Source organism: Chiloscyllium punctatum, chromosome 24 (assembly GCF_047496795.1).
Source record: "Chiloscyllium punctatum isolate Juve2018m chromosome 24, sChiPun1.3, whole genome shotgun sequence".
In the NCBI taxonomy this organism is placed as follows: Eukaryota; Metazoa; Chordata; class Chondrichthyes; order Orectolobiformes; family Hemiscylliidae; genus Chiloscyllium; species Chiloscyllium punctatum.
Genome location: NC_092762.1, coordinates 83,635,190 through 83,645,054, shown reverse-complemented (window position 1 = coordinate 83,645,054; position 9,865 = coordinate 83,635,190). Strand labels below are relative to the sequence as shown.

General features: G+C 46.0%; 1 protein-coding gene across 1 annotated transcript in view; it reads left to right on the top strand.

Annotated features, from left to right (window-relative positions):
* The first annotated feature begins 251 nt into the window (after nucleotides 1–251).
* ncanb (neurocan b) overlaps nucleotides 252–9,865 on the top strand; it is a 269,869-nt gene continuing 260,255 nt past the window's right edge. Inside the window, exon 1 of the mRNA XM_072594330.1 lies at nucleotides 252–681. The gene's annotated coding sequence lies outside the window, so the exon portion shown is untranslated. The remainder of the gene's footprint in view (nucleotides 682–9,865) is intronic.

Genomic DNA, 9,865 nt, shown 5'->3' with positions numbered 1-9,865 from the left:
CCGTCAACCCAGCCAGAATGGGTGGGGGTGGGGGAACCCGAAAGAAGTGCGGGCGATGCTGGAAATCTGCAAACAAAGCCTGAAATTGCTCGAGAAATCTGTGCAGCTCGTTCGTTGGGGTGAAATCTGAAGCTGTCAGAACTGCGGAGCGTTGTTCCAGTTTTCCAGCATCTCTTTGTGCTAAAGGGGGGGGTGGGGGGAGGGTTGAGCTGTTGGAGCGCTCCAGACTCGAAGGGCCGAACGGTCGTCCTTGCGCGCTGAGCTGTGGCTGGGGTTGGAGTTGGTTCCGTTAGAGGTGTCTCACACAATTCCTCACATACCGCCGCGCTGCCAGGGAATCTAAGGTGGTCCCTGACTCTCTCTCTCTGTCTCTCTATCTGAAAGTGAGACAAGAGATCTGTCCGATCCCCTCTCAAACCCTTCACTGTGCGTGTCTGTGTCAGAGAGGGAGGATTCCAAGGTCCACTTTACTTTCTCTCCAAAATACATTTTTTTTTTGTCTTGCCGTGGGGAGCCAGGTTGTAAAAGATTCCGAATCAAAGCCCAGCAGCATCTCGCGTTGTGGGGCAGGAAGGGACTGAGACAGTGATCCGTTTGAGCACCAGAACCAGCGGTGGTGGAGAAACCCCCGGAATTCGAGATCTGTGGAGCCGACCGAGTGTGATCTTGTGCCCGGCGCAGGTAATAGTGAAAGAAAATCAGATTTCATTCTATCTTTCCTTCTGTTGAATGACATTTGCAGGAAAACAAAGGTGTAGAACAAAGCCCAGTCAGGATAGAGAGAGCCAAATACCATTGTAGACCAACACTGAAATTAACAGCCTTTGCTTAAAAGATCTGATTTCTTGAATGTTAATTCAATGGTGGGTCCCTTACAAAACGCGTCGAGATCAATAAGTGTTCATTTTTATAAAGAGTTGTCAGGGATTGAGTTATGTCAATGCAGGGGCAGTGATAGTGCGCACGGTATTATCAACTCTTGTAGATTTTTCGTTCGGTTTGGGCTCGCAGTTTTAGTCAAGGGTTTACTGTCGGGGTTGGGGGGTGGTGGGGGGTCTGCCTGATTCAGATCTCCAGACCCCCCACCCCCGGGCCATCCTCAACTGCGAGACGCGCCGCCGGCTGCTCTCCTGAGTTTCTGTGACCGTTTCCGACATGAACATCGCCTTTGATTGTGAACGACAGTTCACTGGGAATGCAGGGTCCCAGTGTCACCGTGTCAAGGGAGGGGGAGAAGCTGAGGTAGGGGCTGGACAGAGAGGAATGAGAGAGTGAGGGGGTGGGGGGGTGTTGGGAGTGAATGAGACACGGGCGGAGGAGAAGGAGAGACAGAGAAATGTCAGCAGTGACAATATGTAAAACATCAGGGAAAAAAAACCCAACAGGGGAACAGGAGGCGCTCGGGTCTCCCTCAGCTGGTAATATCCGAGAGGGGGAAAACCATCATTGCCAGAGAGAGAGCTTCAGAAATAAAACAGGGCACAGACCAGGGAGAGAAAGGGCTGTATCCTCCTGGGTGTCTTGTCAGCCGTTCCACAGAAACTGGGTCCAGGTACCTAACAGCCTGGGAGTCCCCGTGTCTGACAAAACTACAGGAGGGACCAGACCAGAACCCCACAGCCCGGTTCCCAAATCCACCACAGCGTCCTGGCCACAGCGGCTCACACAGTGAGTGTGAGTGAAACGAGATGGCACGTTCACCCGCGATTTCAATGAGGAATGGAATCAGAATGACCGGTGCAATGTGATAGCAGCGCAGCCTGAGGCCGTTCAGCCCGTCTCGCCTGTGAGAGCTCACTGTGAAAGCCTTCCAATCTCGATAACCCCCTCCCGTTCCATCGCTTCTCGCCTCATCATCAAGCAAGCCCCCCCCCTTCACCTCCGCCCAAATCCTTTTATATCATTGTTCAGCTTTCACCATCCACACACTGGGATACCTTCTCGAACAGTTGATTTATTTCTGGGTTAAAATCTGAAGGGAATGATGCTGAGGTATTTAATCATATTGCATTTAGCAGTAAGTTCGGACAATCTCTGTCATCAGCAACCCCCCCCCGCAATGCTTATCTTAAGTCAATGGGGTGAGTCCATTTAAGCTCCCCACCCCAGATGCTCCCAGCCTCATTCTTGATGAAGGGCTCCTGACCTGCTGTGCTTTTCCAACACCACTCTAACCTAGACTCTGATCTCTAGCATCTGCAGTTCTCGCTTTTGCCTAATGCTTATCTTAAACCAAGTAACCCTACTATTTTTGAGGAGATCTGGTGAAGCGTTCTCGAGCTGAAATGTTACCCCTCTCTCCAGAGATGCTGCCAGACCTGCTGAGTATTCCCAATGCTTCCTGCTTTTCTTTCAGATTTCCAGCATCCACAGACTTTTTTTCTTTTGTCATTCAGCAGTTGCCCTGGGCCAGTGTTTCTGTTCTCTGGGCAGGACTGATTGAATGCAATCATGGAACTGTCCATGAGTGAACGTGAGAAAGGAAGGGCGACAGACAGTGAGAGAGAACGTGATAGAGTGTGTGAGAGAGAGAGAGAGTGTGAGAGAAAGACAGAAGGAAGGGAAAACGTGAATGAGACAAAGAGAGAGAAGGATAAAGAGAAGGAAGCAGAGAAATAGAGATGGGGAGAGGCTGTGATCTGTGATAGTGTCAGACAGAGGCAGAGAGAGAGAGAGAATAGTAGAGGGAGACTGAGATGGAGTGAGAGCAACAAAGACAGAGAGGAAAAAAGAGGGAGACAGAGCAATAGAGAGGTGGGGAAGCAGTAAGAAAGGGAGAGTGACAGAGAGAGAGAAGGATAGAGAGAGATGGGGAGAGAGACACAGAGCAAAAGGCAGAGACAGAGGCAGCGATAATGAAAGGGGGAGAGAAAGAATCAGAAAATGAGGAACTGAATGGCTTCACATAAATCCCAAGCAAGAGATAGTTGATCTTTGGGCTGTCTCCTTGCAGCTGCATTTCAAGGTAAATGTTTAAACTAATAACTTAAAACGCTGAACATACCAACGAGCTGGTTCCGAAACTAGAATAGTGCCAAGATCAGGATTCTTCTGCACTCCATCAATTCAATGATTGTTATTGCTGTCCTGTTGCTCGAGAATCTCCCATGACATTGCTCAGGGTGAGCACATTGGCACTCAGTTTTACCTTGATATTATACCACACAGTTCTCCTGATGCTCAGTAATATTACATACAGTGGTTGAACCTGAATTAAAGTAGAAAGGCATGATAAATGCCAGCTTTGTCAATCATGGCTAAAGAATGGGATTGAAGAAACTTTCTTCTGTAAGGCAGAAAAAAGTCAAACAATTCCAAACAGGAGGTCACCTTGAGGCCAATTACTGTTGGTCATTCATTTCTCTTCCTTGATTGAGAGAATCTTGGACTGTTTGCTTCTGAACATGTTGCTGTTTTACAAATAAGAAAGCAAGGCTTGCATTTATAAAGCACCATTAAAGACCAGGAGACATGCCTAAACATTTTACTGCCAATTAAATATATTTGAAGAGTATTGACTGTTGTGGTGTATGAAACACAACAGCCAATTTGCACACAGCAAGCTCCCACAAACAGCAATGAAATAACGACTGGGTAATGTTGATGCAATATTGATTGAAGGATAAATATAGACTAGAACATTCAAGAGAACTTTCATACTCTACTTTGAATAGTCTTAGAGTTGTACGGCACAGAAACAGACCCTTCAAGCCAACTAGGTCATGCCAACTACATATCCTAAATTAATCTAGTCCCATTTGCCAGCATTTGGCCCATATCCCTCTAAACCCCTTCTATTCATATACCCATCCAGATGCCTTTTAAATGTTGCAATTGTATCAGCCTCCACCACTTCCTCAGGCAACTTATTCCACACACGCATCACCCCCTGCATGAAAATGTTGCCATTTAATTCCCTTCTGAACCTTTCCCCTCTCACCTTAAACCTATGCCCTCTAGTTTTGGACTCCCTCACCACAGGGAAAAGACCTTGGTTATTCACCCTATCCATTCCCCTCATAATTTGATAAACTTCTCTCAGGTCTCCCCTCAGGGAAAACAGCCCCAGCCTGTTCAGCCAATCCCTTCAGCTCAAATCCTCAGCCCTGCCAACATCCTTGCAAATTGTCTCTGAACCCTTTCACGTTTCATAACATCCTTCCTATAAAAGGGAGACCAGCATTGAACACAGTATTCCAAAAGTGGCCTAACCAAATCCCTGTAACATGACCTCCCAACTCCTATGATCAATGCGCTGACAAATAAAGGCAGGCCTGCCAAACACCTTCATTATTTTGTCTACCTGGCACTCCACTTTCAAGGAACTATGAACCTGCACTACAAGGTCTCTTTGTGTCATGGGATCCTTTATATTCACCTGAGAGGGTAGGCAGGTTTACATTTAATTCTGGATTAGTGGTGCTGGAAGAGCACAGCAGTTCAGGCAGCATCCGAGGAGCAGTAAAATTGACGTTTCAGGCAAAAGCCCTTCATCAGGAATAAAGGCAGTGAGCCTGAAGGGTGGAGAGATAAGCTAGAGGAGGGTGGGGGTGGGGAGAAAGTAGCATACAGTACAATGGGTGAGTGGGGGAGGGGATGAAGGTGATAGGTCAGGGAGGAGGGTGGAGTGGATAGGTGGAAAAGAAGATAGGCAGGAAGGACAAGTCATGGGGACAGTGCTGAGCTGGAATTTTGGAACTAGGGTGAGGTGGGGGAAGGGGAAATGAGGAAACTGTTGAAGTCCACATTGATGCCCTGGGGTTGAAGTGATCCGAGGCGGAAGACGGGGCGTTCTTCCTCCAGGTGTCTGGTGGTGAGGGAGCGGCGGTGAAGGAGGCCCAGGACCTCCATGTCCTCGGCAGAGTGGGAGGGGGAGTTGAAATGTTGGGCCACGGGGCGGTTTGGTTGATTGGTGTGGGTGTCCCGGAGATGTTTCCTAAAGCGCTCTGCTAGGAGGCGCCCAATCTCCCCAATGTAGAGGAGACCGCATCGGGAGCAACGGATACAATCAATGATATTAGTGGATGTGCAGGTAAAACTTTGATGGATGTGGAAGGCTCCTTTTGGGCCTTGGATGGAGGTGAGGGAGGAGGTGTGGGTGCAGGTTTTGCAATTCCTGGCAGGGGAAGGTGCCAGGATGGGAGGGGGGCATGGACCTGACCAGGTAATTACAGAGGGAACGGTCTTTGCGGAAGGAGGAAAGGGATGGGGAGGGAAATATATCCCTGGTGGTGGGGTCTGTTTGGAGGTGGCGGAAATGTCGGCGGATGATTTGGTATATGCGAAGGTTGGTAGGGTGGAAGGTGAGCACCAGGGGTGTTCTGTCCTTGTTACGGTTCTGATGGCTGAGGTTACGGGTGGGGTCTGAGGGCGGAGGTGCGGGATGTAGACGAGATGCGTTGGAGGGCATCTTTAACCACGTGGGAAGGGAAATTGCGGTCTCTAAAGAAGGAGGCCATCTGGTGTGTTCTGTGGTGGAACCGATCCTCCTGGGAGCAGATACAGCAGAGGCAGAGGAATTGGGAATACGGGATGGCTTTTTTGCAAGAGATAGGGTGGGAAAAGGTGTATTCCAGGTAGCTGTGGGAGTCGGTGGGTTTGTATAAAATGTCAGTGTCAAGTCAGTCATCATTAATGGAGATGGAGAGGTCCAGGAAGGGGAGGGAGGTGTCAGAGATGGTCCAGGTAAATTTAAGGTCAGGGTGGAATGTGTTGGTGAAAAGGCAAGGTAACGTGTAAAGACAGGTTTCTTTTAATCAATAAAGAGAGCTTTCATTGTTATCTTATCTAGTTAGTTATTTTCTACATTGATGTACCCAATGTTCCTCACAATAATAGGTTGCATCCATTTATTAATGATCCACATGAATGATCTGCAATGATCTCTCAGCCTCATGATCCTCAGCGGGAAGCCTGGCATGGTCTGGGGCCAGACCATGCAGTGGACTGGAAACTAGGTGCCAGCATGGTCTGTTTTACTGAACATTTATTTCTGCAATGCCTGACATTTTATTTCTCTATTTTCGAAGATCTTTTAACTAAAGAAGCTGTGCCCAGGTACCTTTGTACCTAAGATGGTAGCGTTACTGGCGACGTATAAATTTTTCACTGTATTCATCCAGTATACGTGAATATAAAGGCTGATTATGACAAGCAGAGGAAAACAAAACTTAAAGTCTAAGTTTAGGAATTTCCCTGATGGCTGGCAGTGGGCTATCTGAGAATTAGTGAAAGTTTTCCATTGATTGTAGGTCTATTCCTACGATAGAATTCCATTTAGACCCCAGTCAGTTTAGGCTACCAGACCCTAGAGACGATATAATGGCCTTGGAAGTGACACTGTCAAAATTCATCAAGATGATAAAAACCAAAAGAACTGCGGATGCTGTAAATAAGAAACAAAAACAGAAATTGCTGGTAAAGCTCAGCAGGCCTGGCAGTTTCTGTGGAGAGAAAGCAGAGTTAATGTTTTGGGTCCAGTGAGTTTTCCTCAGAATTGTTCTGAAGAAAGGTCACTGGAACGGAAACGTTAACTCTGATTTCTCTCCACAGATGCTGCTAGGCCTGCTGAGCTTTACCAGCAATTTCTGTTTTTGTTTCATCAAAATGATGCCAGGATCAAAGGGTTTAAATAACGAAGACAGGCTGCATAGACAAGGCTTGAATTTCTGTGCGTTTGGACAAGAAAGGGGTGACCCGATTGCATTGTTTAAGTTGATTAAGGAAGCTGACAGTTTAGTTAAAAACGATTTCCTCTGAGCTGGGAGTCTGGAACAAGGGAAGATAATCTTCAGTTTGGAACCCTGTGAGTCAGGTGTGCTGTCCAAAGCAGTTCATCACATAACAGACAGTGGAAATCAGGAATATTTTATTCATTCATAGGATATGGGTACTTCTGGCTGGGCGAGCAATTATTGTCCGTCTCTCGTGGCCATTTAGAAAGGGGTGCTGAAGAACCTTCTGAGGCCCCTGCACTCCATGTGGTGCATATACACCCACAGTCTGTTCAGGAGGATGCTCCAGGACTTCGACCTAAAGATGAGGTCGAAACAGCGACATTGTTCCAAATCAGGACAGAGAGTTGTGTTGGGGGGTTGGCCCTATGCCGTGGAGGAGGTTGTGTTCCCATGTATCTGCTGCCCTCCTCCTTCCAGGGGGTAGAGGTTGCAGGTTTGGAAGATGCTGTTGAAGGGGTCAGCACTCTCTCCACTAAAAATGCAACTGTGGTCAATTAATAATTTCAAAACTGAGATTTATCGATTTATGTTTGAAAAGCTTATTAAGGATGATGAAGTTAAGATAGAGATTGGTTATGATCTAATTGAATGATGGAACATGCTGAGGGGACCTTATGACCTGCCCTTAGAACAAACAGGATGACAGGCATAAACCTATTATTTGCAAGACCTTTGCAAGTGTTTTATACTCTAGCCTCTCTGATACATACAGATTAGGTCTACATAGACTCATTGTTGAAGAGGAAGTAATTGGAAGTTCCTAATGAAATGGATCTAGAGACTGAATTGAAACCTGATGAATATTTTGCTTTCATAACTTAGGAAAGTTGTCTGAGTGCCCTATTTTTGGCAAGGGGGCAATCAACATCTAGGTGGCTGTGAGTGGCCCAGATTGGGTTTATTTATTAAAGGTAAATGTTTTGAACATACACTGCCCCTGGGACAATGTTCTGCACAGCAGGAACATGCTCATTCATCAAGAAGTTTAACAGCGGCCACTTGCATTTATACAGCATCTTTAACACATTAAACCACTCAAAAGAATTGCACAGTCACATATATCAGAGAAAATTTGATGTCAAGTCAGATAAGGGGGTTGACCAATAGCTACTGCAGAGTGTGCAGAGGGATGCTTTAAAGGAAGAGAAAGAGATGTAGAATGGCAGAGATGCTTATGGAGGGAATTCCAATGACTCGGTCAAAGGCACCACCATCAATGATGCTGGCAATTCAAATTAGGAATGCTCAAGAATCCAGAATTAAATGTAAAAATCGATTGCTTAGGATGGAAGATGAGTTGCTTTGTGTGCTATTGGACAAAGAGTCATAGAATTGTACAGCATGAAAACTGACCCTTCAGTCCAACTTGTCCATGCTGACCGTCCTAAATTAATCTAGTCCCATTTGTCAGCATTTAGCCCATATCCATCTAAACCTATACCTATCTAGATGCTTTTTAAATGTTGTAACTGTATCCATCTCCACCACTTCCTCTGGCAGCTCATTCCATACACGCACCACCCTCTATGTAACAACGTTGCCCCTCAGGTCCCTTTTGAATCTTTCCCATCACATCTTAAACCTTTGCCCACCAGTTTTGGACTCATCTATCCTGGGGAAAGTGGAGAAAGAGGAGTAACTGGATTGCTGTAAAATAATAGAAGATGGCTATGTTTTCCTAAAACGTTTTTCAGATGGGTGAGAGGTTCTCATCAGTACCTCTCAAAGGGAGGGGTGGTGGGGGGGGGGGGGGCAATGCAATCCACAACCTGTAAAAGCTTTGCTAAGTGAAATTTTCCTCTACTTTGTCCAGGGGTTGGCAAGGTTTGTTTTTGCAAATTACTTTACTTTGTGCCCTACCTACAAAGGGAAAAAGTTCAGGATTGCGAGACCTGGGGGAACTATGCTCAGTGCCCTCAGCCATCTGCTTGTGTCACAGCCAACAGAAACCAACTACAATTGCTTGTGTTACCTTATCTTTCACAGCCCAGTGTCTCCTGTGACTGTCTGGTCCAGCCATGACCAGCTGCTAGCTCGCTATTTTCTGTAGCTGTGCATTGGCACGGCAGAGGTATCAAAGCAATAAAGGATTTGGAAATATTCCTTGGTTACTCCCAGAGACCTCCCTCAGAAGCTGCAGCATAGAATAGGTTTGATTCTGTGTCCCCAGTAATTGGAGGAAGGTTCCATTCTCTATAGCATAATCAAAGGCAAGGAATGTTGGCACGTGTCAGAGGCACATGGGACTTAGAAACAAGAAGGAAAATCATTTTTTTAAACATGCAAAATTTGCTTCTGTTGCATTTTTCTGCTGTGTAGAGTCAAACATTTTGTAACACGCTGCAGAATCTGCAATCCCTTGCCATAGTGGGTGGTCAGTCTTGCCTGTAATTGGCCTCAGGTTGCTGTTGAATTGTAAAGAACTTGAGAAAAGCATGTTCTGAAACCCCATCAGCTCAGCCTCAACAACATAGCTCAACCCCAGACTCACCTTAATGCACCAACATCGCATTTCTGAAATTGCAAAATCAGTCACAAGTGAATGAGATTGTCAATTAGTGTCATATTAAAGGGATTGAAAGCTAATTTCAGGCAGAAGCAGGTGACGAGACAAGCTTTTAGAGGGTGATCAAGTCAATGTATTGAAGAGAAATAAAGGATTTGACAACAGAGAAAAAGGGGAAAATGTATGCACTTGCTGGGAATTAATCTAAAGATTATTAATATACATTGAAAGCAAAATATCACATGTGATGGAGATCTGAAATACAACCAGAGTAACTCAGCAGGTCTGGCAGCATCTGGAGAGAGAGAGAGAGAAACAAAGTTAAAGTGACTCTTCTTCAAGACAATATCAATAGAGATAGTACCTAATACAGTAAATCCAATTGATAATCCAGGAGAAACCTCGACATCCAGAGAATGGCAAGGACTCGCTGCCATAGAGAATTGTTGAAGTGAATAGTGTGCAGGCTTTTGATAGGGGGGGGGGGGCAAATAAACACATAAAGCAGAAACGAGTAGACTTTGGATATGTTAATGGGATGAGAGAAAGGGGGGTGAAAGGAGACATGGACCATATGTGTGGCACAGTGGCTCAGTGGTTAGCACTGCTATCTCACAGTGCC